This window comes from Zosterops lateralis, assembly GCF_965231275.1.
Source record: "Zosterops lateralis genome assembly, chromosome: 6".
Classification (NCBI taxonomy): Eukaryota; Metazoa; Chordata; class Aves; order Passeriformes; family Zosteropidae; genus Zosterops; species Zosterops lateralis.
Genome location: NC_139761.1, coordinates 42,380,102 through 42,394,918, shown reverse-complemented (window position 1 = coordinate 42,394,918; position 14,817 = coordinate 42,380,102). Strand labels below are relative to the sequence as shown.

General features: G+C 36.5%; 1 protein-coding gene across 2 annotated transcripts in view; it reads right to left on the bottom strand.

Annotated features, from left to right (window-relative positions):
* Nucleotides 1-14,817, bottom strand: part of LRRC4C (leucine rich repeat containing 4C) — an 88,528-nt gene that overhangs the window by 48,025 nt on the left and 25,686 nt on the right. Inside the window, exon 1 of one of the 2 annotated variants that reach the window (XM_083864401.1) lies at nucleotides 2,809-2,924. The exons of the other annotated variant lie outside the window; for it this stretch is intronic. The gene's annotated coding sequence lies outside the window, so the exon portion shown is untranslated. Of the gene's footprint in view, nucleotides 1-2,808; nucleotides 2,925-14,817 lie in introns of those variants that run through there. 2 annotated transcript variants of the gene reach the window in all.

Below are 14,817 nucleotides of genomic sequence, written 5' to 3'. Positions count from 1 at the left end.
TGAAGTTCCCCTGGTGCAGCTTTATTCCATTTCCTTGTGTCTTGTTGCTGGTCACTAGAGAGAGGAGATCAGCACCTTCCCCTTTGCTGCTCCCCCTGAGGATGATGATCCCCCTGCAATGGGGTCACCCTACTCTTCTCCAAGCCGAGCAAACCAAGTGACCTTAGATGCTCCTCACAAATATTGCTCTCAAGACCTTTTACCATGTTGGTTGGCTGTGGACACAGTCTAATAAGTGGGTGTACTTCTTTAGAGGCCCCCAAAACTGCACTCAGTACTCAAGGTGGGGCTGCAGTGTATAACAATACAGTGATAATAATCTCCCTCCAACCAGTGATGCTGTGCCTGATATACCCCACGACACCACTGGCTCTTTTGGTTACCAGGGCACTGCATGTTCAATTAGCCACTGACCCAGTTCCCCAGATCTTATTCTGCAGGGTTTTCCAGACTCTTCCTCTGATTTGTACGTACAACCACATTGACCTGTTCCCAGTGGAGAATCCTGCTCTTGCTCTTGTGATTCAAATTGCAGAAGTGTGTGGAGAACTGTTGCCTGTAGGGTGGACTCACAATGGAGAAGTTCATAGAGAACCATCTCCCTTGGGAGGGACTCCACACTGGAGCAGGGGAAGGACTCCTTTCCCTGAGCAGTGGCAGAAACAACCCAGGATTAACTATTATAACCTTCACTCCCTGTCTCCCTGCACTGCTGGATGAGGAAAGGTAGAGCTGAGAATGAGGGAGGGATGAGGGGAGGGTGTACTTAAGATTTACTTCCCTCTTGTCATCCTGCTCTGAGTCTGTTAATACTAAGTTCTATTAATATCCCCAGTCTGAGTCTGTTTTGCCCATGATGGTACTTGGGGAGGGATCTCTCTCAGTCCTGATCTCAATGCATTAAATTTTCTTTATATTTTCTCTCTCCTATCCAGTTGTGGAGGGGATTGACAGAGCAGCTTTGGTGGGTGCCTAGCATCAGGCCAGGGTCAACCCCACTGCACCGCTCATGCTGTCTATATTAGTATAAAGGCATTTCAAATGTGCTCAGGTGTACTCAGCAGACCATCGAAGGACCTGCTAGCACACCATCCCACAAACACTGGCATGTTACTCCCAGGCTTTTCTCTAGTGAGCCTGGTTTTATTCCTTTCTCCCTTCAAATCTAATTTAAAGCTCTTTTAATGACATCTTTCCCTCAAGGGAAAAGATCCCTTTTCCCCTTTGAGAAGGGATTGTTGCTAAGGCATCAACAAAAGAACATTACAGAAGTTCCATGAGAGTCTGTCCACATTGCATGTAGAAAAATGCAACCAAGGAGACACCTGAAACACAGTAAGGGACTGACACTAGGTCCTCTGGATCTCAGACCAGTTCCAACCATAAGCAAGCTATTCCTGTCTTTTGTTTACAGTAAAATACCTAAGACAAATTGGTGCAATTTTTGTAATAATTACTGGGCCCTCACTAAAAAAAGCTAAATAAACTCATTTCTACTAGATAATAGAAAACCAAATTATGTCTGGACAAGCTAGGTTGAATTGATTAGCAACAAGTTTGACTGAAAGATTGTTGAAAAGCAGATCATAAGCTGATACCCAGATATATAAATGCAGGAGGTGAGGCCTCCCTTTCCTGCATCAAATATTTCTTCTGTCACAAATTTGTGAATTGTAGCAGCGGATTCTGTGAACTGTTTTAATGAATGAATTTCAGGGAGCTGGAGGGAGCTCATCAGCAAAAAGAAAGGTATTTCCCAGACACATTTGAAAGCCTAACCTAGTATTCAACCAGCCAAAATATCTATACTGAAAAAAAAAAAAAAATCCCCATTAAATGATATTTTATGTGTTTTGGTGTCTCATGAGATGTGGGAATAGATCCTTACGAAAACTTTTGCATCAAAACTCCCATTCTATTTCCTACCAGTGTGATTTTCCATTGTTATTTTTCTTGCACTCTGCATACATTAAGGCACATTAATAAAAGGAAGAAGCAAAGCAGCCTGTCAGATATTTCATAATGTACCATGGGAAATGATTGGTTTAGGATGAGTGAACAAAAACTGTTTATTCAGCAAACTTAATTTTAGCTGAGAACCAAGAAATGAGTGTATAACATGGACATATGATAAGGTAACTGGGCTTAAAAATACACCTATAGCTGGGCTTTTGGGACAGCAGAAAATGTTTTGATCCTTCATGGCTCAATTCTACCTCTTAACATGAATGAGGAAGCATTACAGTTACTCTGAAGGATGAAAGATTTTTAGTTTGCACATTCTCTTGGACTTCTGCAATGCTAGTAACAAAAACATCCATAGTTGAGGCTTCAGGATAGGAAGAGAGCCTCCACAAACAGTAGCTAAGGTGAGACTGAAAAATCCCAATAAAACGAGATTATGTTCTTTAAAGTAAATTCAACTAGTAGCTCTCCCTGTGAAAGAACATTTTACTCTGCTAAATTGTTATAAGGCTTTTAAGCTGGCATATTCAGGGTTTTAATTCCTATAAGGAATTTCTTGGAAAGTTACTGTAAATTTGTGATTTATATTCTCTAACAGGTCCATGGGAAAACAAGAAAATCCTGTAAGATACAGCATTCAAATTCTCTCTCTCATGAGGATGGGAATTGGAACTCAGCACAGTTTAAGAAGCTCTGGAAAGACATTCAGGAGATGCTATATGAACAGTTAGACAACAACAAAGGCTCGTGCTCCCCTTCCCTACCAGTTTTCTGCCATGCATTCCAGCATATCCATGGAGCCTGAAAGGTTGACTTGCATACCAATATCCTAACATTAATTACCTTTTCAGTAGGTTTACCGTCTCGGGAGGTGATGTTTCTCCTCGTTTCCCAAACTACCCCTGGACCTTCTCATCCTACTAGCCCACTGGAGACTGTTCCACAGAGCTGCCTGGACCCCCCCAACAGCATCCACCCTGTGGAAGAAACACAGATTGAGAAACTGTGATACAACAATTGCATCTTCTCTAGACATAAACTGAAGATATTGAGAGAGAACAACTCAGGTAGATTAAAACATGATCTAGAGCTGTCATACACAATCTGAGATGGGAGAGGAGTTGTAGGATTACAGTGCTCCCTCAATGTATGTGGATATGACAGAACTGCTGAAGACACACTTAATTTCAAGAAGACTTTTAAGGCACAAATATAAACAGAGATTTCAAAGGCAGCAATTAGCAATAATGTGATCACCTAATAGTGCAGATGACAACCTTGCCTTGCATGTTAGAAATGCCTGTATTTTTGCACACTTAGCAGTAATAGGAAGGTGGTTACTTCTGCATTTCTGTAAGGAGTAGCTTCATCATATACCATACAGGCAAGGTGATAGAAATTAGGCCTTTTCCTGTCTTTAGTGACAGTCAAACACATCTGTGTACACCTCCTGAGGGCAAGGAACATTGGAAATTTTCTTTTTCTAGAGTCTTATATGGTAAAAATTAAATTTGGAAAAAAAGATTAAAAATCAATTAATTTGATAAATATTTTTCAAATTATAGCCTCTATATACTGCATCAAATTTCTGCATCACTAACAAGCAAAGATTAGAAATAATAATCATGCATAAAATTTCATAGCTTGAAAACATAGATAAGTATGAGATATTAAACAGGACTTTTTAAATCAAATCTTTTTAAAACATTGTTCATTTGCTAAAGAAAAATAAATTCTACTGTCTCTTGTTTATGACAAAAGACAATTGAGTAAATCATGACTTCAGATAACCCATAAGTCACTGATTCTGTTTTTCAAAGACCTGCCTGCTTTCTCTTCCTTTGGCCTTGGCTGCCTAGCAACCTCCACAGAGCTTTCTTAGTCTATACTAATTCTGGAGAGTTTTCATTTATATATTTATTTCTGAGAATGTCTATAAGGAGAATACAGAAACAAAGAGCTGTTTGTTCCTTCCTTCTAACAGAGGATTCCAAACATGTCATGTCTACTGAAGCGAAGGACACAGTCCTTGGTTTTGCAGAGAGGTACCTGCCTCCTTGATTTTGCTTGGGAACTAAGCAAATCTCAGTTTCTGTTAAACAAAAGCTTACTCTCTGTAGGAAGCTACTGATGTAATAGGCACTGGTATTTCTTGCCCTCCCTGTTGGTTTGATTTATTAGTGTTTTCACCCTGAAATCCTAGGTGCTATGGAAGGTTACAGTGCTCATGCAGCCTGCAGCTCTTACTTAACATGAAAATAGTTTGTACTACAGCTCTGGGTCACCACCAGTTCCCGTATCAACCAAGCTCTTGAGGGAAATGGAGATTAAAGCTGATCTGCTGTGTCTGAGACTCAAAGAAGGACAGTCAGGAAAGTTTGGATAGGACTGCTTGTTAGTTTGAAACAGGATATGGACTGTCTTTCCCTGAGACAACTATCGGCTTTGCATGGAAAATACTATTTTCCAACAAAAAAAGGGGCTTTTTTTTTTTTTTTTTCCTTTATTATAAGTGCAAAATTGAGGATGTCACAGAAAATATCTCTATGCTCCATTAACAGAATACTTATTCTCTTGCGAGTTCTGTTTGACTTGTGCTTTGTAAATAGTTTTTGTCCTTATCAACACAGCAATCTCCTCCAATCGAAAAGAAGGAAAAAAAAAAAAAAGAGAGGAAGAGATGGTCAAATATGTGCTCTGAAGAGCTTAACAAGCTCTCTCAAATGATGTGGTAAAGAAATGCCAGGTATTCATAGCCTGCAGTTACATGATGGAGGTGTGGGGTTCGTGTCTCACTATTTCCAACCCTGAACTCAGATGGAAGAACTTGCATTTAATTCTGGATCAAACTGAAGCCTGAAACACAACAAATCAATATGTCTTAAGATATCTCAATATGCCTTAATCACTTCATGCAATTTTTTTCTGATTAGGTTGACCTTTAGCTGTTTTGTCCTTACAGGATGTGCAGGGGACCTGTGACAGAACATAAACTTCTAACTTCAATTCAATTTCTTACCAACAGATCTACATACTTAAAGATTAGGTTGTTGTAAGCTTGTAGGATTATGGAAGAATTTTTAAATCTTGGTGTTTACATATACTTATGCATCAGTAAAAATTTAGTCCCAATTCAACAGTAGGAAAAGAATATATTTTAAAAATCTCCTCAATATTGTAACAGGCAATAAAAATATATATCTTGGGTGGTGTATCCATGTCCAATGAAATAAAATAAGAGTAACAAAATGAATGATAGGAATTATTCAAAAACAGCCTGCTGATTAAAAGAGTGACATTTTCTACAGCAACTTATGAACAATGAAAATACCCACAGAAACTAAAATGGGCAAAATTATCCAATTAAAAGGAGAAAAAGTTACTGGGAGTAAACAGAGATCTGGGATTTCTTTTTTCTATTTGTAGGCTAACTATAAACAATGTTTTTAGTTCCTTTCCCTCTGTCATTCCACACAGTAATGTAACTTTGTAGTTTAGCAGCAAATATGTCAATTTGTACTCCTCTGAGTTATTGTAATACAAATAAACTCCAAATATAATCCAAAACTAAGTAGTTGCTTATTGGAAATGAGTTTCCATACGTATGTTCATTTTTCACAGAGCATGATTATTATAGCAAAACTTGAGCATGTGGTGTTTCCTCCCCTTACAAAGTATGAGCACAATTACATATGTTTTTAAATGTTAAGTCAAACTCTCTGAAAATAAACTTACTGAAGAATACCAGAAGCACAGACTTACATGTCTGCTTTCTCACTTACTCTTGTGAGAAGTCTGCTTTTGAGTTGTTCAAGGGCATGTAAACAAACAATAGAGAAAATGACTTTTTCATGCCTTTTTATAAAAAAATTATAATAGGGTTTTCTACAGAATGAATAAACTGAACCATGCCAAAACAACTAGCAAAGGAAATTCAACCAGAGAAAATGAACTTTTTCAAGGTATATGGAAAAATAAGTTGCAAGCACCCTCATCCAAAATTTCAGAGACTATAATTAGGTACTAAATTTACTACATTTGCACTGGAAAACCTCACCTGCCATGCACTTATGCTCCCAAAAGAAGAGTATACCAAAAAGAGAGATCCATCCTTCCTTCCCAAAAGAGTATACCAAAAAGAGAGTCCTTCCTTCCTTCCTTCCTCCCTCCCTTCCTTCCCTCCTTGAAAAGAGAGAGATGCAAAATGCCCTCATTTTTTAAATATGGAGTACAGAAAAATGAGATGCTAAGGATGGTTTGGAAAAAGGTCATTACAAAAGAAATGAAGCTTTAGGGGGGAAAAGAGAACAAGAAAATGGTCATCAATATGAAAGTATAATCTTTGCTTAAATAACTAACTCACCAAGGAGAACTGCAAGAAACCTTTTGAAAACAATCAATACTATTTTTAAAAAACACACCTCCTTACTTCAAGTCGACTGATTTTACTTCAGACTTAGGCCAGTAAATGATCACAATTTGGTCTGAAATAATTAAATATTTTCTAGTGATTCATTATGGCAGTAAGGAAGAAAAACTCATTGAAGTTAGAACTGGATTTTCTCAATTGTTCTCAAAGCAGCTATATTTTTATAGATTGCAAAGGGATGAAAAGAGCTGCAGTAAAAGGAAGATTTATGAAAGAAAGACTAAACATAGTAACATATGCTACCATGATGACAGTAAGGAACATAAATCAGCAGAAGAGAAAACACAGTTACCCAGTTTTTGCTATTTTTAATAAATATCATTAAGGGTAACATTCAACTGCCAAAAGAAAGGAGGCTGTTATACTTTGTTACTATGTCTGGCCCTGAGTTGCCCTTCAAGAAGAGTACAAGTTTCTTGTAGATGCAAGGCCTTATCTGCCTGCTCCTGAAGTCTTGGATATCCTAGGATGTGTGAAATAGCATTAGATTCTGTTATTTATGAATCTGAATCACTTGCAAGCTGTTAGTAGAAATGTGTGTGAGGGCTGGGTACTTACATGTTTAAGTAACAAGAGTAAAATCAGTAAAACAGAAAATCGTAGTGTGCTATGCTCACATAAGACTTTCAACTCAGGGTACAAAGAGAAAATACTACAAAGTTCCTTTAAGAAAGGTGTCTGTATACAAGTTCTTTACTAGTAGTAAATATAAAGAACTTAGAGTTAAATCTCACCTCTGACTCTTGACTCACTGTGCAGTAAAACAAGCTACTGGTGTTTCCTTGATGGTTTGAAAAAGTGTTCTTGTTAGCTTTCATTCCCTTCAGGTTTTTTTTACATATTCTGCTATTTCACAGTTCTATTTTATTGAACATGCTTAACAGAATAGAACTTTTTTTAGATTTCAGAACTGGCTGAACCTCCATAAACCCTGATTATTTATGGCCAAGGATGTAACTACATTTTGTCCTGATCTTTTAGCTTAGTTAAACCCTTAGTAAGGATTATTCTCCTGCAGAAGACCTGTACTTTCTATATATACTGCACTTCTGTTTTTTCTTCTTTCAAGAATGCCAGATGGAAACAAACCAAAGAATAGTTGCATGCCTGGTACACTAATATTTTTATACTTCTGCATTTGAGTTAAGCAGATGAGGATTAGGTAATTCTGCATGGATACTTCTCCACAACCAGTTCAGATAAGGTATACATTCTAAATTCTAAATTAATTTTCTCTGTGATCTGCTGCAGCAAAAATATTCACTCATCCACTATTGATTGGAAATGTTTTTTGTACATCTAATCAATAAATGAGTTAATATGTGTTAAACCAATACTCTAGACTATTTGTCTTGCTCAGCCTAACTAATACAAAGCTGTGAGTGATTCATTTCGGAGCAGCAGTATTGTGTGAAAACCAGACTGGTGTCTATTTAATGTGAGTGTCTGTGTGTGCTTATAAACACAAAATGTCATTAAAAATATTTTCCCCTGACAATATTTCCCCCATTTTAAGATCAGTTCTATTGATTTGTAATAATGGTCTCTAGATACTCATCTGACAAATGGCTGTTTAATTTATTTTTTACTGTGAAAGATTTGACCTGGTTTGTTCATCTATAAATACACATTTTGGTGATGTAGACACAAATCTGCATTTGTTTTAGCTTTCATCCCTGCTGTGTTTGTATAACACAGTGTGATATTCACAAACAGAAAGAAAAGAGATTGAAGAACATGTGATAGTGTTGTCTAGCATTTTAAATACAACAAAATAAATAAATTAGTGGCCACTAATGTGCTAAATTCAGTATGGCTGAAATGGAAGAGAGAGTAGACCAAAGAGAAAAAAAATCTCCATCTTTGGCGGAAAAACAACTCACGTTGTCGGCAAAGGAACAGGGTAAGTGCTACTGAGTTCTACTGAACTGATAATTTTAAACCTATATTCACATTCCCTACTAGCATATTGGAAGTAGCTCCAGCTTAGCAATAATTATAAGGAATTTTGCCACACCAGAATGTCATATCATCACAGGAGCCTCAAAATCTTTATCTCTGCAAAGAAAAAAAAAAAAAGGAAGGTGACAGTCTTAAAAGATCTAGAGCCACAGAAAAATTCAGCAAGCAATTTTGAGTTTGAGAATCCTATTTTAATCACAGTAAGACACAAGTGATTATTTTTGAAAAGCAGCTAAACCAATTATTTTTTCTTTTCAAATTGAAAACTAAAATTCTTTATTAGTAGTAGTATTGTTATTGTTATTATTTATGTGACTTATTCCTATTTTCTATTCCTCTTCTGGTGTATATGTTACTTATATCAAAATTCTATTAATATTTTGCCTACCCAATACTATTTTGTAGAGTTTTCAATGGTTAATTTGAAGTGAATTTATGTAAATCAGCTTCAGAAACAAAGCATGGAGGAGCAGCGGCTGGCACTAAATTATTATTAAGATCTGTTCTGATTCAAACAATTTTATAATTCTGTTACATGAAAGGAATTACAGGATGCTCCTACTCACTAGTTCATGTGGATACTATTCATTTCCCACATCAGAGAGTTTCCGAATACAGAAAATTTTGATTATATTAATAACGCCAGAGGCCTACCCCCTTATTTAATCTATTTTCTGCCCTTTGTACCCTCAAGGTATTGTGAAAGAAAGTGGCATCTTTTTCTAGTGTTGCACATGGGAAAAAAACTTATTCCCTGATCTATCAGAAAGAAAGATTTTGAAAGACGCCTGCTTTGTAGCTGAAGAACTCTTTTCAGAAGGATTTGAAGAATATGATTTGTCTTGTACTAATGAAGAAGATGATTTATTTTACAGTATATGTGCATAGTCACATATCATTGTTACTCTTGAGGTGGAAACTGACAAGCAGGGACTGAAGCATAGCTAATATTACTTCCTGCAACATACTGAGTAGAAAATATCTGAGACTTGCATTGCTGGAAGTTGGTATGCACTGCTACCTGCAAAAGAACAGGGAAAAAAACCCAAATCGTTATTAAAAACTGAAAAAAACCCCAACAAACAATTGGTGTAGAGCCATTAGAGATTAAAGATCAAAACATTTTCACTGCGTGCTATTGCAACAGTGTAGTATACTAGTACAAAACAAGGCAGCTAAAAATATCAGTTGCTTTCTTATCTGCAAATTGTTCATAAATTAGTGATGTATTTCTTTGCTAAAGATGATATTTTCAAAAATTTTCCAAAAATAAATACAGCTAAAAACAATAAAACCTATAAACTAGCAGATTGATTATGCGTGATTGGTCATATAGTACAATGTTGATGGTTCAGACTGAATGATCCAATTTTAAAAGATAGAAACAGGCAAAAAAAATATTCAAACACCTTCGGGAAAAGAAACTGAGGCTTTAAACATGAAAAGAATGTAGAAATCATCTTCTCTCCTTTAAAAAGAAGATGTTTTGGAAAGTATGTTCAATTTAAAACTAGTTCTCTTCTCTCTGAAAAGTAAAAAGGGAATAGTCACCATATCTCTACCAGGAACATTTGCTTCCTGTTACACTGATTACCAAGATGTGAAAAATACCATCAGTTCCAGCTCAATACTCCAGTTTTCCAAAACTGTCAAAACCATATTCATGCAAAAGAAGTATTCATACAAGCATAATGAAACAAACTGATAGAAAATGGCACAAACATAACCAGAGGCAGTGATGCCCAGCTCTTGAACCCTCATTAAGATACATGAACTCAGCTTGTAAATTTTTCTCTCCAAAATATGCAGTGCCTATTTTCACACTGCAAATTTGGAATCAAATAAAGTTACTATTTAGTAGGCCTTATAAAGTCTCAGCCAAATCCAGCAAACATTTAATTTTTCTGTAATAAGAAACTCTTTCATGCAAAACTTTGTGATGTGTATGATTGCCTTTGTGACAGCTGTTCTTACCTACTGGTTACTGGTCTGCTGGAAAGGCACTAATATGAATAGATATTGTACCCAATTGACTAAAAACCCCTAAGAAAACCCACAAACTCAGCAAATTATGCTGCTATCAGACTTCAGAAATTGGAGTTCACAGACCATCATATTTGTGACACTTGGTGGGTTTAGTGGTTTAGAGAAATATTAAATTCTCTCATGAAGAATTTCAGATATCCTCTTTACAGATCATTCTCCACATTTTCCCTGACTTGCCTATTCTGTGGCCAAAATCTCACAGTAGCTGAGTACAGCACCCAAGCTCCTGACACAACCACATGGAGACGGTGATTGCACCATATCCAATTCTCCATCGATTCTCTTGTCAGAGGTTACAAGTTATTATCTCCAAAGTCTTCATTTTCTTCAATTCGAATCATGCAATACAGTTATGAGGTGAAAACTCATGTTTTGTTGACTTGCTAATTAAGAAGTAGATGGAATACTTGAGACATGTATTACTTTTTTTCTGTTGTTCCTGTCAAGAAGGCTAACACAATTTGTGAAAGCTTGGAAATGCTAGCTGTTGCATTTTTATTCATATTTATTCATTAGAAAAATCAAAATTAAGCAAAGAAAATTGGCATACAGGTCTGAAAGACAGCTTTAGAATGAGATGGAAACTTGCAATCTCCTTAATTTCTATGCTTAAAGAATAATCAGTGCAGAGAAAGAATACCTAATTTACAAACATTCATTCAATTCTTTGCTTTATCAGCTAAGGTAGTCAAGAGGAATGTCATCATACAAAACTGATGTTTGCTTCAGTAGCAGAGGGAATGAGAAGAGAACACCTCCAAGGAATTGATAAGGGATGACTGCAGTTATCAGCATCAGAGACATAGACAAGGAGCTTCTCAGCCATTGCTAATGCCACAGGCTACCCAATCTCTCCATCTGTAATGACACCCACGGGAAAATATCTGGGATCATATTCTGTATACTTCCAAAACATCCAGCACTGAGCATTTCTTCCTCCTAAATACATATTGCAAAAGAGTTTCTATTGAACTATTAAGTGAATTTATATATTCATAATTCAGTGGATTCCTGACTGCTGGCTTCTTTCAATGGGTTAGAGTTGCTAGTACCTGGAAAATTTATTTTACTTCAGGTGGATCACTTCTCTGTCTGTGTAAAAGAAGAATGCAAATTCTACATTGTATCTTATTAAGTTCCAGATGGTCACAGACAGCAGAACAGTGACAAACATAACCTTCCTGAGTAATCACAAACATGCTAATAGGTACAGCATCTACAGCATACCTGAACTGTTACCTTGACTGACTTTCTATGTGTGAATTACTTCTTCAGAAATTAAATAACTGTTGGGTTAGCCCATGGGTTTATTGCTTTTCTGACTCACACATACAGCTAATGGTTCCGATTCCCATCCTAAGAAATATGCATAGCACAGGCAGATTTTGCTGTACTGCAGCCACGGCAGGGCTGTTTAAGCAAATGAAAATGTCTCCTTAAGAGCTGGTTTCTTTCTGTGCTTGTTTGCATCACAGAGAAATAGAGCTAATGCTACGCTCCTATGAGTGCTTTATGCATTCTGACAAACCAAACGAGGTTTGTCAGGAGAGGCTCTAGGCAGCATGGAACTGCTGCAATTTTACATCTCATTGATTACCGCAGTGGGAATTGAAAATGGTTCTCTGCTTTCGACGTGATATTAAAAATACTGTTGCAGATCTCAGAAAAATATGCAGGTCCTTCAATGCAGGGAGAACTTTGTACAGCATTATTTCCTCTTGAATTTGAGTCAGGCCCATCTGACCTTTACGAAGGCTAATAATAAAGCAATAAGGTGACACGCAGTAAAGCATGTCATTCTGTGGGTTGTTCTGCAAGAGGATACATGAAACAAAAGGGCAGTTCAATACCCTGAGGCTTTGGGGATCTGCTTGTTTTGTGGTGTGTGCACCCTGCTTACTGCTGGCATTACACAGAGTATATGGGAACTCACATGTCACAACAAACAATACTAAAAGAACAAGGCCTAAAAACAACTGTAAGAAAATTAAGATTTATTATTACTGTCACACTGCCTTTGTCATTGGCTGGCTTGATATGTCGGAGAGGTTTTCTATTAATTTTTCAGAAGAATGATTATTGCTTTTACACAAAAATCTCAAATTTTTTCTGTTCCCATGTCTTCGGTGATTTATTTTTGCTGGATCCAGCAGTCCCCATCCACAGAATGTTACCATTTTATGAGGGACAGACTCACATTTTAAGCACAGCAAAACAACCCCAAAAGCACAGAGAATAATCTACAGTGACAGCAGTAGAAGTTTGTTCTACTCCGAGATTGCAAATGACATATGTAGTACCATGTGCTAAGCAAGCTGTGATAGTCACTAACCCTTTGAGGTGCCTAGCAACCCTCAGCAGCATTCAGGAGGAAGAGAAGATTTTCAGCACTCAACAGAATTAAATACCTAATAAAACTGTTTACTCAGAACCCTAGCAGCCCTCAGTGGTCTCTAAAATCAGGCAGAGGAAAGCATACTTAGCACAACACCAAGTCATTGGTGTCCTGGTTTAGGGAAAATTTGGGAGACATTTACTGCAATCACAGCATCAAAATCAATTTAATTTAAAAAGGAAATATCTGCATTTAAAAATAATCTCAGGCTTATAGAACTTTCAGTGGACTGGTCAACAAACTGGGAATCAGAAGATCAAAGCTCTGAATTTCATAATATCTTACTGATATTTTTACTGTATTATATCTATATACAAATACCTATACCAGTCCTTTGCATTAACATACAATTCAGATAAATTTTTCAGCACATATACCATATAAACGACAATTAGTATAACAGGCAACCTAATCAATGGAGTTTGAAATGATGCAAAAATTGAAAACCAAGTTTCAGTAAATTAATGACATCTGTGGTATTCCCACCAGTAATATCAAATCACAGGAAGTTGGATGCAAAAATTAAACACAGATATTTCCAGTGATCCACATTAGGACATACTGGGATCCATGTATCAGCTAAAACTAGGTCTGTATGATAAAGAAAGAAGTCATTCAATTAAAAAAAAGAAGCAAAACCCCAAATGACACTCAAATACTGTCAAGCAGTCAATAAGAGCTAAGCTATATGTGAGGACAACTGTTAGTGTGATGGGTAGCAGAACAGGAATAGAAAATCCTTCTCATAGACGAAAGGTAGCTTTTGAGAATTCACAAATATCTTGTCCTTGCTGGAGAATAATATGATAAAGGCAACAGTCTGCCTAGAAATCCAATAAGTAATCTCAGGAATCATCTTAAGGACATAAAAGACTAAGAATAAATTTGTATTAAAAAATATTGTCTTGGATGTCTTGATCCTTTGATATAAAGCAAGATAAAGAGAAATGAAACAAAGCCAAATTATATGGTGATGGGACAAGCCTCCTGAGTCCACTTGAAAAAACTGATATTTCCAGAACAGAAGTCATATGTTAGCCAAACCCAGCAAACATTTAATTTTTCTGTAATAAGAAACTCTTTCACACAAAACTTTGTGATGAGTATGATTGCTTTTGTGACAGCTGTTTTCACCTACTGGTTACTGGTCTGCTGGAAAGGCACTAATATGAACTTTAATACTAATGGAATCATGATCACCCTTTGGGTTTTTTTATACATACATATATATCCTTAGTAACCTATCACCTACAACTTCATATGGAGATGGTGCTTCATAGAACAAAACCCATTGCAGACTTTTTGGTATACTGAACACAAAGAATATGCTTTTCTATGTTTGGAGTTTTTTAATTTTTGTACATGCTATGTATCTATATAAACTAAACCTTATAATACCAACAGCAACTTAAACATCTGAGACATAGAATATTTAAAATTTTAAAAAAACAAACAAACCCAGAAATAAGGAAGTACTTGATACACATCAATTAATTATAACAGTTTCTAACACCAATAAAGAGTTTTAGATTGGCTATTCTTCAGTAGAACTGGCTTCAGCTGTTCCAGAAGGTCATCAGCTGCTACGAAATGCCTAACCTGATAACAGCCACTGAGAGTTCTGTAAAGAAAACAGGGAAATAGTAATTTTATTAGCATAGCTCTTACACAGAGCAGTGTATTGGAATACCATTGAATTACAGAAAGGCTGAGGTTGGAAGTGACCTCTGTAAATCATCTGATACAAAACCCATTCCCAAGCCCCTAGATGTGGTGGCCTCTGGGTTGTTCCTCCTCAGGTACAGAACTTTGCATCCCTCTGTGTTGAATTTTGTGAAGTTCCTGTCAGCCCATTTCTCATGCCTTTCACGATCCCTCTGGATGGCAGCACAACACTCTGAAGATGCATACATAACACATTCTTGGGTCACTTGTTTAATACACTGCTAATTTTGTGACTTCACCTTTTCTTTTTTTTTTATTTCTTGCTGTGAAATATAAAAACATGAACTTTCTCCTT